Source organism: Camelus bactrianus, chromosome 1, assembly GCF_048773025.1.
Source record: "Camelus bactrianus isolate YW-2024 breed Bactrian camel chromosome 1, ASM4877302v1, whole genome shotgun sequence".
Taxonomy (NCBI): Eukaryota; Metazoa; Chordata; class Mammalia; order Artiodactyla; family Camelidae; genus Camelus; species Camelus bactrianus.
Genome location: NC_133539.1, coordinates 28869105 through 28895109, shown reverse-complemented (window position 1 = coordinate 28895109; position 26005 = coordinate 28869105). Strand labels below are relative to the sequence as shown.

General features: G+C 31.6%; 1 long non-coding RNA gene across 1 annotated transcript in view; it reads left to right on the top strand.

Annotated features, from left to right (window-relative positions):
• Positions 1-26005, top strand: part of LOC141577507 (uncharacterized) — a 251657-nt gene that overhangs the window by 74982 nt on the left and 150670 nt on the right. Inside the window, exon 2 of the long non-coding RNA XR_012506590.1 lies at positions 11287-11329. This is a non-coding gene — a long non-coding RNA (uncharacterized LOC141577507). The remainder of the gene's footprint in view (positions 1-11286; positions 11330-26005) is intronic.

The following is a 26005-nucleotide window of genomic DNA, read 5'->3' as shown; positions in this document are numbered from 1 at the left end:
TTCAATACCAACCAATGGCTGCATACTAGAAATTCTTCCTTATTCGGTTATTTTTCTCCTCTAAAGTTTTCATTTTATTACTTTTTTTTTCTGCTAATAAAGACTTGCTAAAAGGCAGAGGAAGTGGAGAGAGAAAGAGATAATCATCATCATCACTGTAAAAAAAATAACCTTGAGTTTATTCACCCAACCTTGACATTTAATCTTTCCAGAGATCATTGTAAGTGTATATATATATATATATATATATATATATATATATATATATACACACACACATATATATATATATGTGATGCTCTGCATACTTATGAATAATCTCTCTTTTTTCTTTTTTACTTCATATATCATTGATGTCTCCACAAATTCTGAAGATTTAACTACTATCTATTATTTATTTATCACACACCCTTGCCTTTGTTTCTTTTGTCTCTTACTGAATTGAAGAAGTTATTTATATAAGAAGACTTTATCTTGTTATCTGTCATATCTCTTACAATTATTGTTATTCAGTTAATAATTTTTTGTAATTTTCACCTTTAGTTTTATTTCATGGTATCTAAAAATTTATGGAACAAAACTTGTATTTTTAAAATTTTTTTTTGAGAGGAGGTAACTAGGTTTGTTTGTTTGTTTGTTTATTTCTTTATTTATAATAGAGGTCCTGGGGATTGAATCCAAGATCTCATGCATGCTAAGCACATGGTCTACTACTGAGCTATACCCTCCCCCGAATTTCTATTTTTGCATAATAAATTGCATCAGGTTTTTCCTTTATGATATATGCCTTTGCTACCATTTCCTTGTTATTCAATGTGTAATACAAGTAATAAGTAGTTCTAGAATGAAATCGGGTGCACATGAGTATTAAGCATAAGGATTTAGTGGTTCTAGTTAGGTGTTAACTCAGGGAACAATTCTTAATTATACTTTTTTTCAGTTTGTGGATTGATCCTGAATTGACGGTGATAAACTTGCAGTTTGACTTGACTTTTCTTTTCCTTTCCCTTCCTTCTTTCCACAAATATTTATTGATTACTTTCTACATACTAAACATTAATCATATCAGAAGATGAATGAGACATATGCCATTATGGTAATACACATAAAATATTAAGTTGGTGTTACCTCAATCACTCTTTTTCTTGATGTCAAACAGTGATGGCACTGAATGGCAGTTTTAAACTATGTGCTTCTACTGAATATATTGAGTCCTGGAGGAGTATTCTGGAATAAATTGTAGATGACATCAGTCTTTTTTTTTTTTTTTTTTTTCCAGTCCATCTCTGCCCATGACTAGGTATTTGACTCTTTGTCAGGCTTTAAACCTCCTTGTGTCTATTTACAGGCATAGAAGATGAAGGGTTCTTTATTTCTTACATAACTACAACCAGCAAAACTTGCAATGCTGAAATTGGTATGAGAGACATAGATGCTAGCTGCTAGGGCATTCTTTATTGGATTGAAATACAAATACAGATCTCTCATTAGATTTCCTATTAATCACTCAGTCCTTACCATATAATTTTATTAGGAGTCCTCACAGTCCAAAATCATCTCAGAATACTGGAGCTTAGTTTAACAATAGCATTAGTCCAGTATCTAATCCACAAATGGGGAAAGTAAAGTTTTATCGACATATTTGCTCCTGATTTTTACATGCTTTCATATTTACGTTTTCTGCCATTGAAAACTGGCCACTGTCAACCACAGACTCACTGCTCTTGCTCAGGCCTCAGCGACCCCAGCGTTTGAAGTTTTCGTAATTTGCACACTCATGCTCAGCATGATCCCAAACAACAGATTTGATGACAATGTACATGGATGTTGAAGCTTTTCCACCTCAGCCACACGTGGGCTGAAACTAGCTCTTCCCAATAAACCTCTAACCCTGGAATTGTGTCTAAAGTCAGTATAGACAATCATCTTTCCTGGTATGATCCATTTTGGAATTTTTATGACTCTTTCTTGCTAACACTCATTGGTTGGAACCATCTCACTTCATCAGCCCGCAGTAATAATATTAAAGCTCAACAAGGAAATGATCTTCATCATTCTTCGGGGACAGCTCCTTGGATCCTATGAAAATGTGCTCATCTCCTTCTCAGTAAGCAACTTTGCATAGGATGGATTGTAACTGCTAACTTCACAAGAAGCTCTGGTACTTGTTTCCCTCAGGAATGCTTATGCAACCACTAACCTTAACTCTGCAGAATTAACAGTTGATTTTCAAAGAGCCATAAAAGAAAATCCTAGGGAAGATTTGCCCACAAAAACAAGGGCACATCTGGAAGCATCTTAAAATATATATATATATATATATATATTTTATTCAGCTACATATAGAGATGGAATTATTTCATAATATTTTACATGATCTTAAAAACCCACATATGAAGTTTGCTTTTTCAGATACAATTTTTTAATGAATTAATAGATGTAAATTAAACAAAATCATTCTTTTCTTTGTGTAAATTTTACTATCCATTTTACTGTCCGTAGTAGGACAAAAATTTATAACTCACAAGTATAATGAAAATTTGTAATTAAATTCTTCTTTGGAGTTAGTACATAAAAGAACTGAAAAATATACATGACTGGAAGTATGTATATAACATTGTTTCTGAGTATTTAAAATTTTATACACTACCATTTGGTACTGGTATTTTCATAGCTCACATTTATTCGTACCTGTGATTACTGCCTCTATCAACCCCAGTTACCCTAAGCCTCACCTCAGTTGAGCACTCCAGGCATAATTGTACAATTAAAAATTTTATGTGAGTTATTAAGTCATGATTTCCCAGCTCCAAATACATCTTTCTGTACTCTGCTTTGTCACGCTGACACTGGAGTCTACACAGGACATTTCTTCATGATCAGTTGGCTTCCTGTTAGGGTCCTCCAGTAGAGGGCAGGGGGTGAGATTGGAAGTCTGGAAGAATGAAAGGAGACTAGGTTATCCTTGTGTCTTTGGTCCCTGCTGAGCAAAAATCCTTCTCCCTGGCAGCAGTGGTTTGCCCTGGTGTCCAGTTTCTTTCTTCCCTAGCAGAGCTAGTCTCCTGGCATCCTCAGAGGCACCAGCTCTGTGGTACTGCCACGTAGAGGCCTGAGTCCCGGTTGTGGGAACGACCTTCTTCCAAGCTGCAAACACAGCCACCCAGCACCCCTTCTGAGAAGTCGGTTCCTAACCTAGTGGATCCCTTCTCCAACCTTCCCAGTTCAGATACCACAACCTCACTTCCTCTGTTCTCCCAGACATAGGTATTTTCTGCAGTTACTAACTGCAAATTTAGTCTTCCCTTCTGGTCTTTTTCAGTGTTCTATCCCCTGGTTAATAAATTCCTATTATTATATTCTCTTTTTTATTTATTTTTAATTTTTTACTGAAGTATAGTCAGTTTACAGTGTGTCAGTTCCTGGTGTGACACACAATAGTTCAGTCATACATATACATACATGTATTTATTTTCATATTCTTTTTCATTACAGGTTACTACAAGATACTGAATATAGTCCATGTACTATACAGTATAAACTTGTTCATCTATTTTATATATAATAGTGTCTGCAAATCTCGAACTCCCAATTTATCCCTTTTCTTAATTGAGACAGCCATTGTGGTTTCTTTTTCCCTCACTGAAACCCGACCAATGAAATATAAAACCTTTAACTGTAAATCTCATTAATACCTATATTTACTGCCACAGTGAAAACCAAACCTGTATAGCAAGGAGTAGCAAAAGTCGTATGGATAGTCGTAAATTAGCCCTGAGATTCTTTTATAAAACCTCCCATGAAAATGAATTAGTCATGAAGAGGAAATATTCTTGGACAGCTTTACCTTTTTCTGTCTAAATTGGTTATCTGCTTTCTCCTTTGTTACTTGGGAAGTGTTTTTTTTAAATTATTTCAGAAATGGCAGTAGCTTTTTTATTAATATTTTACTTAGAAAACTAAAACTTTTCAGTTAACTGAATCCTAATATGGTGAATTTTAAGATCATTATTTGGGATTGCCTGCAAAGACAGAGTAGTGTTAAAGTCTGTTTTATCAATTAAAAAGTGTTATTTTTCCCCACTTTAGGATAAGAAAAGGAATAGTTCTGTTAAATTTTAAAATGATTAATTCAACAAGTAATTCTACTGGGGCCTGGCATTTTCTTAATTATACTTACACTTCATGCAAACTACAGATTGGATTAGAAAGAAATCAACAATTCCAATCAAAGCTTTTCTATTTTACAACAAGAAAAAAATACTGAGTGTGAATTGTGAGGTTCAATAGTAACTACTTGCTAATTTTGAGGCACAAAGCCCTGCCTCATTTAATCATTTCAAAAAAAGCTTAGTGCCTGCCTTGCATTTTTTTTACTATGTAAATAATAAAGATGCAACAATAAAGAACACTTTTTGCCACTGAGAAGTTAAAAATATAGTCAAAAGGATGAAATTAAAAATACATAAGTTCATTAAAGATGGTAATATAGTACAGTAGTAACTGTTACTAAGAACTGAATACATTTGAGAGAATGGATAAGAAGTGGTAGAAAATGAAGGAAAAATAACTGAAATGTTACATATGAGATAGCTGTTGTCTTATTTCTCACTCATAAACATTTACAAGGAAAAATTGCTGAGGAATATTAGCAATGATAAAGAAGAAAGTCATGAAAATGAATTGAGGAGAGCTGTGAGATATGAGATCTGGTGAACAGTGTAAACTGATGGAAAAAGTGTTCATTAAAATGGAAAGTAAACCAAGACCAATGGGAACATGTTTTGAAAGTTTATCAGTCCTGTAATATCTCAAGTTGAAATAGTTCCCAATTATTAGAAGCACCTGGTGTGAATTTTGGTATGGTCAAACCAGAAAGTTTAAAGTTAATGTGGCACATAGAAATAAAATCTCTAGAGAAATATGTAAATTGTTCAAAAACAATTGACCAATGAGAAGTTTTTCTTTGGTTTTTGTGACAAAATGTGAAAATAAGTAGGAAAATGTAGATTATGCATATAAATTGTCAATATCAGTATATTAGATGACAGAATTATTGCTTTTTATTAGGGCTTATTTTTTTCTAGGCAATTTATGTAAACATATATATAAGCAGTTGATGTGGCAATTCAAAAAGAAAATATCAAGCTCAAAAATCTAATTATAAATCTAAATTTCTATATTCATACTCTATAATTCAAAATATAGGATTTGATGAGACATAGTGAACACAGATATAAACACAAATTACTTATATGCATATGCATAAATATAAATAATGTATGTAAGATATTATATATACATATATAAACATTTAATACATGTGTGTATTTATAGAAATATATATCTATATAGTTTGCATATATACACACACATACACAAAATAAACTTTAAGACAACAGTAAGGCAAATAGAGACAAGAAATGAATAATGGATAGTAAAAAGAAGCACCAGAAAATCCAGGTTAATTGTTTCTACAAATAAACGCAAAGCTAATTTCAGATATTCCTGACTGCCAAAGTATAAAAATAATTCTCATTATTTAACATAAAAATGTATAAATCAGTTAAATGGACCTATAAAAATGTTTTTGAAATACTCTACTTTAATGTAGATAATACAATTAAAATTTTGTATTCATTACATTGTCTTGTCAAGTATACAGTAAGAAAATGCAAAAAGTAGAGTAATTTTATAGGAGTGTTAAAACATTTTTATTACCATTTTTAATTTTGATTCTCAATAAACTTTTGAGAATATTAAATTGTACTATGAGAATGCTGGGGAAGTGGCATATTATGTTCTGGGCATGTTAAGTTTCTGTTGCCCTAAGTTGAGATCATAATAACATGAAACTAGAAAAATAAAGTGAAAGCATGTAAATTATACAATTTTAATGTAATTTTTTTTAGTCGAACTTTGATGTGTTGGTAGTATAGAATTCCCAAAAGGTGATTGAAAGTAAAAATGTATTGAACACATTAGTCACATGGTTGACTAAGTTTTTATTTTTCTATACAATTAAAGTTTCAAATACTATTCAGAATGACAGTAAATATACTCTAGTTAATGGTTACATAAAACAAAGTGTGAAATCTTAAAAACTTGATTTTGAACAAATAGACCAACTCCCCCCAGTACAAACCATATGTATCCACTTATGTAGAGTTCCCAAACAATATTAAATTCTACTACTTAGAAATGGAAATACAATTGCCAATTAAGAAATATAAATAAATAATGATGTTACTGCAGAAAAGGAAAAAAGGTCTTGGTTCTCGTCTTGCCCGAAGGAGAAAAATTCAAATGGCAGACAAAAGAGTTGTGTAATTAAGGATTTTACTAGCAAAGCAAAAGTACACCTTCCAAAAATGAACTGATCCAAGAGAGGAAAAGCAGTGAAGTCTCCCTGTAACCCCCCGCCCCTGTTTCTTTAGTGAGGTTATCTAGGGGCTGTCTTAAGCTAATTTGAAAGTTGACATCATTTGAGTGGCATGTGTAGGTTATATTACCTTTTCCTTATTGCATATGCCCTTTCCCACAATGCATGCATAAAAGCCCACTGTGGGTGTCAAAACTGCAATGCTAATTACATTATAATGAACACTGGGTCATGTTGGGTTGGGTCCTTCTCCCCACCATGAGAACCAGCAGCTGTTTGGTTCTATCTGGTTTTACGCTGGCACTCATTTAGAGAAAGTAAAACTTTTTCAAGGCCCTTATTCTGAGCACAAGTGTACTGTTTTCTTCTAGGTTATTCCCTCCCTTTTCTACTCTCCTTGCTCAGTGCCCCTTAGATAGATAGTCCCATCTAACTGCCTAACAATTACATTCATAAAGCCAGGAAAGTGGCTGCCTTTAGGGTGAGAAGAAGAAATTGTCATTGGCAGGAATATTGATTCCACTGGGGTCTTGGGAGTGTGCTATTTCCAACAAATGCAATAGATAACACCAATGTTATAATTATTTTAAATCAATATTTGCATTTTTTTGTATATTATGTATAAAGACGAATTAATTTTAATTGTATTCTCTGCACAAAAGTAGAACATAAGTGTTTCAAAGCAAAGTCAAGGTTTTTCTACATAAGTCTTTTAAGATCTACTCAAGTTTTGGAACACATGCTCAACTCAAACTTCAGACAACTCCTTCAGAAAGCATAGAGGAGAGTACATTGAAAACTTCAGTGGCGTTTGATGCAAATGTTTAGGTAGAATAGCTAAAAATAATTTTAATATGATGATGTAATTACATTTTTTGTACAAATGTTAATGTATACATGTAAAATTTACAGTTAACAATGATTACATAAGATGTTTCAGAGTGTCAGCAAAAGCAGTGATATATTTTGGCAGTGCTGTTATTAAATTACTTGGTACTTTTTGAGCAACAACAACATAAAATCAATTTAAACCAACCATAGGATTTAATAGTAAGACTTTATCAGAATAGAAGAGTTTTTCTTGACGGACTTTCTCTCTCACACAAGAATGTTGAAAAGTGAGGACCAGATTTATCTAAATTCTGTAACCTTATCCTTTGGCATACAGCTATATGCTTTTTACCATTTAATAGCAAAAATTCTCTTAATTCATGTGACCCTCTGTAATTTATTGTGATGTTGTTACAAGAATACTTTTCTGAAAAAGTAATCAAAGCTTTGAATTTACATATCTATGCAACGTGTTCTGGCCCATATGTGGTTATGATCTAAGAAATCACAATTTTAAAAAAAGCCAATAAATGCAGGAAAGAGTTTAAAATTGTTCTAATAGACTTCTCCATCAGGTGAAACTGAGCATAACAACAGCCAGTTACAAACGAGCTGCAACTGGAACTGCCTGTTCCTCATAGTTATTGGAGACCCAGCCATGCATTTTATTGAGGAAAGCTTGCATAGTGATTTGAATGAATATAGATTATTTACACCTCTTCATTGTGTGTGTGTGTGTATACACCACCATATTTTAGGGCTTCAGAACAATATTAACATTAAATTGATTTTAGACATCCCAACTCCTAAAATTTTGTCACAAGTACAACATTTATTTATATGAAAAAGAAATGGTGATTGAACTGATTTAGTTTCTTCTGTGAAATTTGAATTCCGTTTATGCCACGTTGCATTGGATAAAGGAAGTTTTTATTATTTATTCATCCTTAAATCAGATCTAATTTATTGTTTTCTAACATTGAAATACTGATGTTTTCTTTAGAAAACTCCTATTTTTCTAATATTTTAAAATCATAAGTTTCTATTCTAATTTTATTGTAGGAAAATAAATCATTTAATAACAATTTCGTAGCTCTTAAGAGGTCGTTATTTTAATCACTTGACTTTTAAATTCACTTATACCCACTGTTTCACATTTTATTTGATAGTTTATATTGCTTAATAAAGTATAAGCATTATATAGATGCTTCTACTTTCTTTGATTCAGCATTTTAAAGAAAAAAATACTTGTACTTCCATCCGTTTAAACCTAGTATTTCTCTCTGTATGTACTCATTTGACAGATAATGAAACTACCAGTAGGACTTGCCTTTTCTATTTAACATTGCTAATCATATTGCATACTTAAAGTTGTCAATGATCATTAGTAATTGTTATTTGGTGCAGCTTCTTATAAATTACTACTGAAATAAATTCTATTACAATATATAAATCCTAGTTATATGCTCATAAATAAGACTGTACTGGTTCTGCGTCATTGTATTAACATTCATCATTTTTGTTATTGCTTAGTATTAAAATAGTATGCAAGAAAATATATTAATAATTAAATATTCACATTCCAAGTATGATGTTTCCTAATATTTTGAAAAATAAACCATCTATGGATAGCAGGGGAAAGACTGATTTGGAAATATTCTTATTTTTCTTATTCTACGAAATTCCATTATTCTAGAAATATTGACATGGCCACTTATTTTTAATATTGAAATATTTGATATTTAAATATTTAGATGTGACATTTTATAAGTATTGTTTTTGGGAACAATATTGCACAATGGTTTGTGCATTCTTTAGTGGTAGGGATGTCTGAGTTCTACCCAGGTTTAAAATTTCTTGGAATTTGACCTTGGTAATGACTTAACCTTACTGATCTCAGTGCTTTTTCCTCAGATACATTTTATGAACACTCATTCAAATAAATATCTTCAATTTTATCCTAGCTTATAACTCCCCTTTTACCCTGCTTTATTTCTCTTCTAAGTAATTGTCACTATCAAATGCTTTAGTGAATACTTGTTATGTTGTTTATTGTCTCTCTTCCCCACTAGCATGTAAATTGCATGGGGACACAGCCTTTTTCTGTATCCCAGGACCAATCACAGTGACTGAAGCAAAGAAATCACTCATTAATTATTTAGTAGAGGAATAAATGAATGCGGGAATGAATAAATGCCCTAAAAGGGGCTTCTGAGAAATAATTTGTCCCTGTTCTTAATTAGAAAATTCATCTGCAACAAATCCACAATGATTTTAGAACTTGAAGAAAGTGTCTCCAGTCAAAGATAACACATACTTCTGAATGGTATTGTTACACATTTTAGCTAGTATGACCTTCTAACACAGGTTATGGGCTGGTAGGTAATTACAGTATGCTTTTTACTTTGTAGAAACTGATGCTCAGAAAGGTACAATAGATGTTTGTGTGTGTGCGTATAGATAGACAGATACAGATATAGATAAAGATGTAGATACTTAGGAAGACTTGGGTCCAGAAGTGAATACTAGGACTCTTCAGTCATAGTATATCCCTCCCTCCTTCAGTTGTCTTTTAAATAAATTATTTTTTCTTTCTACATTGCTTAATTTGTAAAAATAGAAATCTTAGATAAGTTTTGCCAGGCAGCAGCTGAATTCACGCAGGAGGGGCATTATCTTCATTATACCACTGGTTGGACTGATAGAGACCAGCAGTGCCTAGAGTCATATGAGCATTTGGTTATGCCATTTTCCCAGGCCATCTGTGTACAAATGAGTGTGGTGATGCCAGATCAGGCAATCAGGGTTCTGCAAGAAATAACACTTTGTGTTGATCTTTTGGGTAGAGTTATTTACAGAATATGCAAATTGAAAAGTGCTTAATTAACATTCTTATTCTCGAAGTCTCTGTCTTAACCCTTCAGCATCATTGTTTCCTTTTGAATATTCACATACAATTCTTTCAATATATATAGTTTTTCAAAAAGAACTCTTGGAGGAAAATGATATTTAGGGTTCGTAATCATGGATGGCTTTTTTTTTTTTTTAAATTGCAGGGAATGACACCAACAGGGCAAACATTCAAAGGCAAACTGCTTTCGAACAGCATGCCACCATGGGCAAATAGATTTGATAATGAGAGATTTTGTAATTTACAAATCATTTGTTAAATTGACAATCTCTAGGAGGTTTTCTATTATTGCTGCTCTTCATGGCATCTCCTTGTTTCATTACTTTAGCAATTAACCTTATTTTGTTTTAATTTAAAGGAAAAAAAAGCAATCTGCCAGTTCTTGTGCTTCTTTTACTATGGTGGGGGGTCAGATTTTGAAATATTTGACTTCTACACAACAAGAATAGAGATTTTTTCTGGCTAGCTTCTTTAAAGTACTTTCCAGAAACCCAAAAACTATAATAAAATGATAATTTAATTAGAATAGTATTTCGCCCAATGTTAAATAGACAAAAAAGGAATGGAAGATACTACAAAGGAGAGATTATAAGCCATAATATTGAACTTGTGGTCAATTAAATATATTGAGCATAACCTCATAATAATTAGAATCATTTATATTAAAGGAGTTATTTAAAGTTTTAATTTACATTTTAAAGTTCAAATTAATTTTTGCTGGAATGAATAGATGTTTTCTGATATCAGCTGTAGCATTAAGTTTCATTTTTACAGTAAGCTAAGAAAAATTTTTTTCAAGCCATGAAAGAGACATTTAGCAAAAAGCATTGACTGAAAGAAACAAAGAAATTAACCTATTTTAGAAGCAAAATTGTTTGCAAGTGAAATTATTTGTAAATTCTTTGCAAAATTTATACGCTTTTTCTTTGCCATTTTAGTACTCATATCTAATCAGACAAATACTTAATATCAGTGGCTTTCCAGAGATATGTTATTTATCTGTCTATTAATGCCACCTTTCATCCAAAGGAAACTCCTGTATTCCTCTGTAACTTCCCCCTAATATGTGTCCATTTTCTCTTCACAGCTTTTCTATTATTGTCAATTGTTTTTATCAATCACCGTCAGAATCTGATGCATTTCCTGTATTTTTTTTCCCTTTTAGTACAATGAATTCAGCATTACTCCATGGATCCTCGTGTCAAAAGGTACTTTGTTGTAAATTTTATTCCTAAAGCAATGTGGTATTTTGAAAAGTTAATAATAACTGTGTTCTGATTTTTAAGCAACTTAATTTTTTTATGCTGCATTATCAGTAGATTACTCTTCAGAAGGTAATAGTTTAGTGCCACACATTGACACAGATTTGAAGAACATTTTAAGCTATGCTTGGTTGCTTCTCTATAGTAAATTAACTATATTTCTTGTTCCAGTTTATCATTGTAGACCATAAACATCCTTCCTCTCTTAAAACTTTGTTCTGTGAAAATAAGTTCCACAAAAGTCTTTATTTTCTACATTTGGAGGATATTAGTATAATTTTGCAAGTTTATTTTAGGATTTGTGGCTTTTAATAAAAAATTAAATTTCAAGCAATGGTAAACATAGTCTAATGTAAAAAAAAGTCATATACTATTCTATGCAAGGGAAATGTAGTATAAGCCACTTTACTTATAATTTGAAGTCAAAATGTTTCATTCACACAGAGAAAAACTTAGGAACAGTGAATGAAAATTGTTTGCTGATCTTACTGTAAAATTGTCTATAAACATTGACACATATCAGTGATGAATGATACTATAAAGTGTTAATTTCTGTTAAAGATAGTAAGTTTTGCCTAATGCTAGTTGGGTAGGTGGTATTCTTTTACTCAGACGTATCGTATGGTTGCCTCATTTATACCACTATGAAAACCCTGATTCATATTATTAGAATAACTCTAATATCTTATAAATTATTATTTTTATTGAAACACATTCAGTTACAATCTGTCAATTTCTGGTGTACAGGAAGATGTCCCAGTCATGTATATGCATATGTATATTCATTTTCATGTTTGTTTTCATTGAAGGATATTCCAAGATTTTGAATATAGTTCCCTGTGTGCTATGCAGAAGAAATTTGATTTTTTAAAATCTATTTTTATATATAGTGGCAAACATTTGCAAATCTCAAACTCCCAAATTTATCCTTTCCCAGCCCTTTTCCCCCTTGGAAACAAACAAATAAGTTTCTTTTCTGTGTCTGTGAGTCTGTTTTTGTTTTGTAAATAAGTTTATCTTTTTTTTTTTTTTATTCCACATATAAGTGATATCATGTGGTATTTTTCTTTCTCTTTCTGGCTTCACTTAGAATGACAATCTCCAGGGCCATCCATATTTGCTGCAAATGACATTATGTTATTTTTTATGGCTGAGTGGTATTCCACTGTATAAATATACCACAGCTTCTTTATCCAGTCATCTGTCGATGGATATTTCGGTAGTTTCCATGTCTTGGCTATTGTAAATAGTGCTGCTATGAACATTGAGGTGCATGTATCTTTTTGAATTGGAGTTCCCTCTGGATGTATGCCCAGCAGTAGGATTGATGGATCATATATGGTAAATCTATTTTTAGACTTTTGCAGAATCTCCATACTGTTTTCCATAATGTCTTCACTAAACTACATTCCCACTAGCAGTGTAGGAGAATTCCCTTTTCTCCATACCTTCTCCAGCATTTATCATTCATGACCTTTTGAATAATGGCCATTCTGACTGGTGTGAGGTGATACCTCATTGTTATTTTGATTTGCATTTCTCTAATAATTAGCAATATTGTACATTCTTCTCATGTGCCTATTGGCCATCTGTATGTCTTCATTGGAGAATTGCTTAAGTCTTCTACCCATTTTTGGATTGGGTTGTTTGTTTTTTTTTTGTTACTAAGTTGTATGAGCTTTTAATATATTCTGGAAATTAAACCTTTGTCAGTCATATCACTTGCAAATATTTTCTCCCATTCCATAGAGTGTCATTTTGTTTTGCTTATGGCTTCCTTTACTGTGCAAAAGCTTATAAGTTTAATTAGGTCCCATTTGTTAATTTCTGCTTTTATTTCTATTGCCTGTGTAGACTGCCCTAGGACAACATTGCTAAGATTTATGTCAGAGGATGTTTTACCTATGTTTTCCTCTAGGAGGTTTATCATGTCTTGTCTTATATTTAAATCTTTAAGCCATTTTGAGTTTATTTTTGTGTATGGTGTGAGGGAGTGTTCTAACTTCATTAATACATGTGCTGCTGTCCAGTTTTCCCAACATACTTGCTGAAGAGACTGTCTTTTCTCCATTGTATATTAAAAACTTTAAATTTCCATAATGATATATTAAAATAAAAACTTAAATAGATTTGTTAGTTACCTACATAGAGATGTAAAATTATAATGATACAAATTTTTGAATTTCATATTTTGAGAGATGATAACATTCCACTAAATAAATATTAAATAATAGATATTGACAATTAAAAATTATTTATGCTACTTGGAATGAGTAACTTGCACATTCATTCTATTTGAGTTTACAAATGGTGAGAAATTGCACTCATGAAAGAATATAACTAGTGTGGTAAAGTACATTATATTTGGTAATATGATGTTTTTCTCTAGTTAAGATGTTTTATTTATAAAAATACATATATTAACTCCAGGTAGTTTCAAACTTGAAAAATTGAATTTAATTTATGGGTTCATGTTAAATAAATAAATGAGTACATTTCAATATGCTATACAAGCATTTTTTTTGGTCAAAATTTGTTCCATATACTATCAACATCAGAAACACTTTTGCTTCTTTAAAGGACAAATTCCTGGAAAATTTTCCAGATATAATGAACAAAATCTATATATGGGGGCCCAGGGATATACATTTCAATTAACTTCCTAGGTTATTTTTTTGGTATATAAAAATTTTTAAATTGCAGTCCTATGTTATTACTATGTTCTTTATATTCTTTCAATTTTGCATATGTATGTACTAGCATAGAAATAGTTGGGTTTGATTTACATAAAAACAATTTAAATTATGATTGCATTCATTGGTCAGAAATAATTTGAACAGTTGTTAAGTATTAGGTGTCTGACTAAACTTGGTGTTCTACATACATTATCTTAAATTCCCATACAAATCTTAAAAGATCAAGGGCTTAATAAACAAAGCTAAGAAATAAGTATATGGTGACCCCAAGTTTAAACTAGGTCTATTAATGCAGATGATGCGTATTTACCAAACCCATAAAGTAAAGCAAAAATTTCAAATGTCCTTCCTTCCCACATCACACTATACCGTTCTCTCAATTTCTGTATTTTCAGAGTTTCAGTAATGTCAGATTTTCAGTATAATTCCCTCCTACTTTTTGTCTCAGTTACAACTTTTAATTTTACCACATAAAAGACGTGTGAATCAGTTTGGATCTTTCAGTAAGCAGATCCCAAGGTGATATTAGACACATATAACATTTATTGGGGGAATTATTTTTGAAAAATAAAGGGGAGAGAACAAAGAATTAGGCATGGAAGACCTTAAGACAATGATGTGTGAAGGAAGGAAGGAAAGAAGAAGGGGAAGAGGAAAGAAAGAAGAGGGAAGTGTTGAGTAACCTTACTCTATAGTACATTATTATGAAATTTCTGTCCAGGCCCATGGCGCGCCTCAGGGCAAAGAGCTCCCATCAGATGATTCCAACATTCAGCAGGAATAACCCAGTTCTGTTTACCGCACTGTGCTTATTCATTGGCTGGGGGCATCTGTGAGAGACTTTGGCCATAGTGTGAATATTATATAGTACTGAAGGTGCAGCAGATGGTGGGGGGATATGTGCCAACTTACACATCTCCCAGCAGATTCTTATGATGAGAAGGATGTGGGGTGCCCCACCATGACCTCCACAGGCAGCACTTTGGAAAACTCCTACACTGCACTTCAGCATACTCAAGGGTATGGGCAAAATACTATTTCCTTTGTACTTCCAAAGCCTACTAAATAATCAGGGATAGAGTTGACCAATATATGTTTATTCTCAAATATTTATCTATAGAAAGAAAATTTGAAATAGAAATAATATCTTCATTAACTTAAGGCCAGTCCTATCTTAAAACCACCTGATGGATAAACTAAAATTCAAGAGCTATTATTAGAAAACAGAAGAAAAATATGACAAAGTATTGGAAAAAAAAAGGAAGAAGAGAATCTGAAAATATATCTTATGAAGGAGATGGCTCAATTTTTCATTTTGTTATGCATTTAGATGTGGAAGATGGATTTTAAAAATCCTTAATTATTGAAATTATTGATATATTCTCCTAACAAGAATAATGGACAGAATAAAGTATATGGTCACCTCTAAAGAAGAACTGTTACTATTTACAGTAATATAAATCTTACTAGGGTAGTTACACGGTCTAGTATCTAAACTGAGTTTCAAATGATTGTAACCAATGCTGAAACAATGTTCATTTTATAAACAAAACTGGAGACATGGATAAAATAATATTATTGGATAATTTAAGTTTTTCATGAATCGGCAGGTTCTAGAACCATGACCCAGAACCCAAACCACTGCTGATTGCTTCCTTTGTTACTGGATCATTTTATGTTTGACATATCCAGAAAATATGTTTCGTGACACATGAATTGCTTTTAGCAGTAGATAACCAAAATGAGATCATAAGGTTTTTCTAATCCAATAACACTCAATAGGAAAAAACTCAAAAAGCAGGAATGAAACCATTATTCTGTTACTCTCAACATAATAACAAATTAGAATTTTTGAACACCCATAACTCTCAGGCAGCCTTTATATGTGATGCGGGAATAGGGTTGAGGATGGGGGTAATGGAGGAGCTGCTGATTACAAGTCAAAATGCAGCAGTGACCTGCTTTCCACTTTCGTGCCCTTCTCTGGATCTCCAGAACTCTGACAGCTAAGCTTGTACTCCCAGGCAGGGGCATATCTTCACATTCTCTTAACTGACTGCTAACCTTTACTGACAAAAGCACAGGAATACACTAAATAGTAAGCCATAGCAAGAGAGGACTTCTGGAGTGGGGATAATTCAAAACTGTGAAATAAGTTATTTCAGATAATATTTTGCACTACAGAGCAGGTAATTTTGGAGAGTCCTTTTCTTCTGTGCGTTGATTTATCCATTTATTAAACAACATTTATCTCTCACCTATTATCACAGATGTAATTATTCTTGCCTTTAACACTTGGAGCCTCATGATTATAATGCACTACAATGAAGAATCAAATAGAATTTTGTGTAAAATGCAGTTAGAGCACAGATCTTCTTAAATAGTCACAGACTGAATGTCTGGAATTTAACTGGTGAATGTAGACTATCCTCATGCCTGATAGGAGTAGGAGATAATGTTAAATAAATGAGAATAATTAAGGAGATGAAAGGTGGGTTGGCTTCTTCAGTCAATGTAAATAAAACTTGACATTTTATGACCACAAAATCCAAGTCCTTTCAGATTTATAATCACATGGACAATCACATTAATTATTAAGAACCAACTTTTGTTAAGGACAGAGCTGCAGTTGCATTAGGGAAACAAAAGTGTAAAACCAAAGAAGCAATTAGAAATTGAGTGTAGATAAACAGCTTTGAGTGAGAAATAGGATAGCCCCAGAGAGGACTTTAATCTGAATCTGATTGCTGAGCTGTAACTGCACACAAGGGGAAACATGTCTCGATTCATTCTAAAATGTGTTAGGATGAGGACAGGAAGTCTTCACTGAGGAAGTGGAAGTTTGCAACCTTTATTACCTAGCTAATCATGCTGCACTCAAATGTCTACTTACCGTGTTTAGCCCACAGAATTCTCCATGGTATAAAATGATATTGGATGTCAGTGTATCTTTTAAAGATACAATCACAGAGATAAAATGAAAAACAATGCTTAGCAAGGATTCATAGTCTAAATGTTAATGGAAAGAATAGACTGGTTTCTCCCCCCATAGAGTAAATTCTCCTTGTCATTCTCTTTTCTTGCAAAGTACTCTCCATTTTTCCTTCACTTTGTTAATTTGATTATTGTTGTCTTTTTTCAGTGGAATTTAAACTCCACATAGGTAGGGGTTTTCTGTTTCATTCGCATCTCCATAGGCAGTATCTGGAGAAGGAACCGAATAAGTATGCGTAGAATGAGATGAATAAATATCTGTTAAGTAAATTTAAGGAATGAACACATGAATGTAAGCATTATTATTTAACATTGGTTTTCACCTTGGAGGGCTAGTTCTGTAGCAATAGGGAGCGTTGGTATTGTGTTTTGTTTACCATTGTTTAACAAGAGCATGGTAGGGACCCAGAAACACTGTAATGTTTTCCTTGTAGAATGTCTGAATAAGCGTTTGAAGATCTAATGTGTTTGAACATGTTTGCTAGGATCTGAAAAAGGTTACATATTCATGGGAGATTATATGAGTTTCTGGGTTCAAACAGTAATGCCCCAGAGTCTTGGGGACAAATTGTGACACAAAATGAAGAGTTGGTGATTTTCTTCAATGTCCCAGTCTTAGAACATTATAGTTAGATAGTATCAAGGAAGAACAGTTGTAACTCTCAGAACCTAGAGGATACTGAAGTTACCTATAAATAGGCTCTGATCAAGTTCAAGGGACTTAAATGAAATAGGAATTTCTCTTAAACATAACCACTTATAATTCAAAAAAATAAGTTTGGAGGTATAGGGAAGAAATTCAAGTAAAAATATATTATTTATGTAACAGAAGAAAGCAATGTACATACCATGGGGAATTCTATTACTATCAACTTAAAAGGACCCTTGCACAAATTCTACTGAAGTGTTCCCCGTATTCACTGTAGATGACCACCTGCATGTCTCATGGTGCTGTCAATCCCAGAAGCATCCAAGTCAAACACGTTCATTATGTTTCTATCCCAACACACAGGCCTATTTCAACTATTTTTCTTAATGTTATCAACACCAAACCAGTCAATAAATTTGGAAAACATTATGGCCTTCTTTTACCTTCTAGTTTCTCACATCTGATATTCCCAGAAGTCCTTATATGCTACCACACATTTGCAAGTTAACTAATCTCCTCAATTAAATTATTATCTTCCTATTAAATTGTCAGCTAAAAAGCTAATAAGAACAATAATAATTAATGACAAGTAATATCTATAGAGTCTTCATTCTGTATCTGGAGCTTTACATAAAATACTTCACCGAATGACATAGCAAGTTCTAAATTTGTATACAGAGATGAAAACTGAGGCTCAGAGAGGTTTAAATAAATGGCCGTAGTTACCACCAGGAAACATTAGAGCTAAGACTCTGAAGCAGGCAGTCTGACTCTTGAGCCAAGCTCTTAACAACATTGCTATATTGCTAAGGATGTCAAAGTTGTGTATAAAATTAACCATAGCTTTCCAAATTTGGGACCCCTAGTTGGCTTTCTGAGGACGGCTAGTTAATTTCAGGGCACAGAATGCAGAGGAGGGTGGAGGGAGTAAGTAAGGAGATAAGGCTGGAGCAATGGGATGCTGCACTGAGACAGTTTGTATTCACAGTTACACAAAATGTCATTTTCATTCTGCATATAAAAAAACAGGTAAAGAGAGGTCCTCTGCTTCCCAGTGACACTGCCTCTCTCTCATCAGGATTACACCATTTTGCATTTTGAGTGACAGGGATTTGTAGGTAGTCATCTTGACCATCAGACACTAATACAAGACTGCTGAAGATTAGAAGACTGGTCAAAGGTAAGACTTGAGAGAGAAAACTGAAGTTCCTTAACTGTCAATCATATTTAATAGTAATAGTGCATGTATGAGATTCTTGAATAGATATATTAAGCAAAATTTCTTATTCTTTTCCTATATGAAACTTAATGCAGTTTAAGCCATTATATATTGAAATTTTAAGAAAATATGTGAAAGAATGGGAATTTGAGTAGTGTCCTACGTCTAGCTCCTACTTCCATAGAAAGTAATAACTACATGCTTGAGCGGTTACATTTGGACAATATTTCCTTGAAGGATCCTTATTTTGTTTTAATGAAATAATTCATTAGAAGTGCAAAATATAATTCTTTTTTCTATTGTTTATGATTAATGTTCAAGGAACAAAGAATACTTAAGAACAAGTTGGAAGTTGTATGACAAATTAAAAAAGCAGCTTAATTCAGAGTCCACTGTTCTTATAGGAATTGTTCACTGCATCAAGTCATGGTAGTAGCTCTAATGTACCTCAAGGTACATCAAAATAAATGGGCAGGATTTTGAAGGCCACTCTTCTCTTTTTTTGTATGTCCTTTGCATGGGTAAGGTCATGTTTGAAACCTAGTTTCTTCTTCTTTTGGAGAAAAATGTCTTAGAAAATATCTCAAAAATGAATGGATTGTTAAAGCTATGTCTGTTACATTTAATTATTAGAAAGTTTGGCAAATTACTTTAGATCAGTAAGGGGAGGAGAATATTTCTTTCCAATGTGTGCACAAATACAACAGTGAAAGGAGATGCATATTTAATTCTATGGATTAGTACTATGCTAATATATTTTGTTGTTTTAAATTTCTGAATTTTTAAAAATTGAAGTATAGTTGATTTACAATATTGTGTTATTTTCAGGTGTACGCATAGTGTTTTTGCGGATTATACTCCATTATAGATTGTTACAAGATAATGGGTATAATTCTACTAGGAAGGTATTTTCAAAAATAATTTCTCTCTATAGATAGATAGATTGAAAGATAAATAGATAGATTAATATATATTTATATGCCTGTGTGTTAGAATAGGACAATGAATATGTTTGGGTGTTTGGTTTGGACTCTCCTGGGTTTGACAGCATCATGAAACATTGAGGTAGTCATCTATGGTGAATACTGGGAATACTTGACTGGGATTTGTGCAAGCATCCTTTTAAGTTGATACCTTTCTACCTATATATTTATATATATGCACACACATACATAAATCTATTTACCTATATCTCTTTCAACATGGAAGGGAGGTATTTTGGGGGAGAAAAACTACAAATTTTTGAATGAACCTTACGGAAAAGTATACTGTAATCTTTCCCATTCATATATATATATATATATATATATAAATGGTGATATTTAAGTAGTATAAATAAAGTATAATTGCTCATTGCAATTATATACTTAACCCATGGTTCTATGCTTAGGCTTAGCTGAGTAATTGGGTTATAGAAAGATAATAAATAGTTACTGAAGAAAGATACTAATATGTGAAAATTATTTATAGTTACAAGGAGAAAATTATTTTAAATATATGTAATATTTTGTATAATTTTCCTGTAAATTTTAGATTTCATTGACTTATATTTCCTAACTTAGACAGAATTTGAAGGAATAGGAAACTTGAGAATAAATTGTGACATCTGTAAATTAAATGATGAAAAAAATGTTTTCTTATGTTTACAACCTATTGCATAACATTCACATTGCTTTTTTAAAAGCATTTTTGTGTAACTGGGAAGAGAATCAGGAAAAATAGAGAAAAATCAGTTAGCTCTAATAATATTCCTTTGTTTTATTTTGATAAACCACTCAGCAAAATAATACTCCTATGTGCTGTGTAATATTTAAGGTACTGATCAGAGTGAAAAATTAAGAATTATTTTAAAAATTCACTTAACATTCATTTAGTACTCAGTTCTTTGCATTTTCATTTATTTAAAAGATTTGTGCTTGTGTCTTTTTTCCTTACTGTTACATATATATCAACATGCGATTAACTATCTCCATCCAACTCCTCAGCTTCGCACATTCATCAATACCTATTGTTTTCAAAAATGTATCTATAAATCACATCTATAATCAAAAATTACATATTAGTTACATATCATATATATAATATCATACCATTCCATGATACAAGGATAGATTTTTTACAGTTCTAATATTTTCAGAGACAGCAGGAAAATAAAATCTAAAATAATCTACAAATAGACAGCAGAGGGCACCAGTTTCCTTCTATGAAGAAAAACTGAATTCCCCATGTACATTTTTCCATAACTGTGTATTGATTTGTCAGTTTATTTAGAAAAGAAAAGAAAATTTGCTGTTCTCTCCAAAAGCAGAAACTGGAATGAGAAATATTTGAGGTATAATTAATTATTAAAGAAAATTAAACTCTCCTAAATTTAAAAAGTGAATAGTTTAAAAAATATATGTAAAATTCCTATCTATCTATCAGTCAATCATTGATCGAGCTATTTTGCTATCAACTTTCTACCAGCAGTAATTTATCTGTTAGTGATATTCTATCTGTATGTACAGCGAGGTATCTGTAGCTAGTTACATTTAGCACAATATTTACCTCCTTGTATAACTATTGATAACAATCATAATTACATAGCATAATTGAACGACGATGACTTGCTTTAATTTTAATAATTACACTTATCTATTTTGCACAGCTAGGTTGTGAGTGTGTGCATGCATATGTGTGTTTGTATGTATGTGTGTAAGAGAAAGAGGAGAGGGTAGAGAAATTGGAGGATGTAAACCATTTTTGATTGCTTAATATAATTGGACTTTCCTTAAAATATATTTAAAAGAAAGAATAGAGCTTTTAATGCAAATAATAACTTTTCAGCCAATCACTAAAATCAAGATTTTGAATTTAATATGGAATTTGATAAGGATTTGTGATTTTATTTTAGTTTTAAGTAACTACTTTCTGTTTATTTTTTTTATTTTTCTAATAAATAACAGAAGTGTTTATTATTGATCTTAAAACTATAAGGCTTATGTCATGTGTATCATTTCAGTCTCTTATGGTTTTGAAATTTGCCCTATCTTCTTTTAGCAATAAAATTGTGCCTTAATTGGTGAGCGAAGATAATATTATATTTAATAAACAATAAATGAAAAAGTTGTTTTACTTATTCATTAGATTTCAGAGTAATGTAAGTTCATCAGAAGAATATAAATAAGTCTTTCATGTTCTTTGTTCAGAACACTTCACATGAAAGAATAAATTAATGTAGAAGTTGTGACTGTCTCCTTTGTCAGTTTTAGCAACCATGAGAAAGCCATCCTCTAATACTCATTTTTATATTTCATGCTAACTTTTAAATAAGAAAGTAAATTCACTTTTATTTACAGTCATGCATAATCTGTAATGGGAAATATAAATGTTTGAATGTCTTTTTCCTTAAACTTTAAAATTTAAATATTAACTAAACGTAAATGTTATAAGTAATATATTTAATCTAGAACAAGTTGATTTTTAAGGGATTAAGTATTACAAAGAGCTCTGCCCCCCCCAAAAAAACCAAGATTGTTTTAATTGAAAACTGCTTTAAGGTATAATTTTTAATTTTTAAATTATTCATTGAACTTAGTTCCATAAGAAAAATAGAAAAGCAAAATATACAGAAATTAAATAGAAATCAGTAGGTTAATATTTAGAAATTAAATAGAAATCAATATGTAAATATTTAGTTAATACTGTATACCATAATTCTATTTTAATTTATTTTCACTAATTTTTTATGTCAAATATTTTAATTTTTCAGATTTGTATTTAATAAAGTCTATTAGCTATGAATAATATGTCTTCTATTTCTCAATTATGATTATAGTAATAGCATTTATGGTTTTTGTTTTCTTAAAATTAAAGTATTAATAATTAAATAATTGAATAGTTTTCAAACAGAATTTTTGACACTGATATCTGAAACAGTCAGAAGATTTAAATATATGGGCAATTCTATATGCTAAAAAGTTGCTGACAAGTCAATCAAAACACTGGCATATTTTTTAGAAGTAAATAAGTGAAAGATTTAGCTTTTGAATGATTTACTTTCATGAATAGAGATTGGTTAATAAAATCAAAGAAAATAATTTGTATTGTCGATTGAAATATCTAGTTATTTTAAAGATGTTAGTGTCTTACCTGTCTATATTTCACCCTATATTTTTTGGAAAGCTTCATGTTGCTAAATACCCTTCTTTGTTATTAATTTTTTATCTATCCCCATCTTTTCAAAACTCATTTTAAGCATATTATATTCAAATTCTTTGTACAGTGCCATAGGCTTAGTAATGACAGTGTGTAGTAGTCATAGTAATGTTGGTGAAATAGTGGTATCGTTTTTCTTGTTCATAGATAATACCCTTTTTCTTCTCTGATTTGTTTTTTCTTTCCTTTTACTCTTTATTTAAAAGAAGGCTGATTTTAGAGGTTTTGGCGATGGTTTCAATGCAAAATGACAGTCAATTCAAATTGTCAGCAGTCTTACCAATCAATACAGATGGCTACATGATCGATCCAGTTATTGCAATCAGTATAGATTGTGAACAAAGCATCAGCTGTTCCACAATCTATTTGGTCCCAGAAACTGCATCTTTTGTCTACGCCCTACCTTTTATAAAGGGAGGTGTTGGATTGAATACAAATTTACAAAAAAGTCATTTAATCAATAGAATAGAAGGCGTTGAATGACAAGGAAACCTGTGGGGAAAGAAGCAAGCCAACTGCTCTTTATGGTAGCAAAGGTGGGACAAAACATTGGAGGGTTTAATACAAACTGTGCCATAGAATAAAAAAGCTTAATTAATTAGGGAAAATTAGCAAACTGCAATTAAGATCATTGATAAATGATAAGAACTAACAATGCAAGATGTTTGATGAATAGGTGTGGATTTTTAGTTCTATGTTTAAACTCTGTGACTTATCATCCTCATCTTCTTCCAGGTTTTTCTGTTTCCCTTAAGTGCTCAGTCACAGAATAGAAACCTCAATCACATTCAATTTATTCTTTCTTTTTGCCTCTCCCATTCAGTTCATCTGGCATCAGATACTCCACCACTGTTTTAACCACTACTCCCTAAATGACGATTGTGTTAGGCACTTTTCACACAACATCTCATTTCATTCTCCCAAGTCTGTGAAGTAGTTTCTATTACTAGCTCTTGGTCTCAGATGAGAAAAAATGAAATTTAAAGTTCACAGGGAGAATAAATGAAAGGCAAGGCTTTGAACGCCAGCCTGTATGCCTCCGAGGTGGTTTTAACCGTTGTATGTTACTGTACTTGGGGGATTCTGTCAGAGCAGGTTTCTTCCATCAAAGCTTCTGTTCTTTTTTCATCACTAACCTAACCCGCCTTGTTTTCAAATTGTTTCTCTATGTCTGGTTTCTCTCAGCCTGTAATCCATCCTACTAAATGCTGTTGGAATAATCTTTTTAGTTCATATCTCTGTCCCAGAAATTGTAAGAATCATCCTTCCATATTGAATGAAGTTTGTGGCAGGAGCTACCTCTAATCAGCTCTATACTGACTCCATGCCATATGCCCTGAGACTTGACTCAAAGCTGAATCATTCACCTGACCTCAAATTTGACGTGTTTTTTCCTCAGCTTAATTGCTTTGCCTAATCTATCTCTTCTTTTTGGAAGATCTCTCCCTTTCGTTTTGGTTTATAAGAATACTCTCAATCCTCTAAACCCCAGTTCAAATGCTACCTCCTTCATGAAACATGGCAAAAACCTCCCAGAAGTCTATGTCTTTCATGTTTATTTATAAATATATATATATAATGTACATATTCACATATACATTATTCTTTTGTATATATATTTCATATTTCAACTCTCATATCAAATAACTCATTCCTAATGCTTCTTATAATCATACTCAACATAAATGCACTTCTTAACATATATGAATAATTAAGCAACAGTCCTAAAAACAAATTATTTTCATAAGATTCATAAAATTCTAATTTACCTTCTAAGTACTAGTAATTGTTCCTTACTAAAAATCTAACTTTTCCTTGGGCAGATGGTTTCTCATTTTGTATTTCTAATACCTAGTATAGATGAACAATGAATGAAAAATATTACACAATTTTAAATGTTTTCTGCTATTATAGTATAATCTTTTTCACTTAAGGGAAAGGATCATGGCTTACTCAACTGCTCGGTATCCACAGCAGCAAATAAAACAAAAACATTAGAGTTTATACTTTGTGGTTTTTTACATGCTTAGAACTAATGATAGCTAATAAAATTAAAACTATTGATACACAAAATTAAACTGTTAATTAAAATATGAGTTTTGATTATTAGAATATAAATATTATGAGTAATACTTCAGAATTAGTATCTAAATTAAGTACTTTCTCTCTTATACGATACTTAAACATATATTTTTTTCTTAACTATGTTATAGAAAATACTTTTAAAATGTTTTAAAATAAATAATTCTTCATCAATATTATATAAGACACTGGAAAGCAAAAAATATATATATAGCTCTCTAATCTGGCATTTGAAGCAAAAAAAGAAAAATCGCCACATCATTTATATTCCATACTAAATTTTATATAAGAATAAATAAATAATAAATTCTACATGAAGACAAATGCTCAATATCAATAAACCTAAAATAGTTTGATCTGGCTTTTATGTTCATGGAATAATAAGTACCAGAATAGTGAGAGCATGTTTTTAATAGCTCTCTATTGCAGAAAATATTGAAGAAGTTGTTTATGCTCTTCCCTTAAGCCTTGATGTTTTACACAGTTTGATCAAAACAATCTTACATATTACTATGAAAGCGAATATTTTTCTCTAAGTTTATACGTATTATAAACTTGGAAAAATAATTGCATTGTGTCAGTATTTTACTGCATGTGGGACTGTATGAAGCGGACTTTCACATGAATAATGCTGTAATTTAAGTAAGTGGAACATGGCATTTGAATTAGAAAAGCACATACTAAAATACCAAATCGCCAATCAGCGCCGTCTAGTTCAAGTAGAAGCCTCCTTGAAAAGTTTATCTGTAAAGGTTTTCTAACCATCAGAGGAAAGATAATTTGAC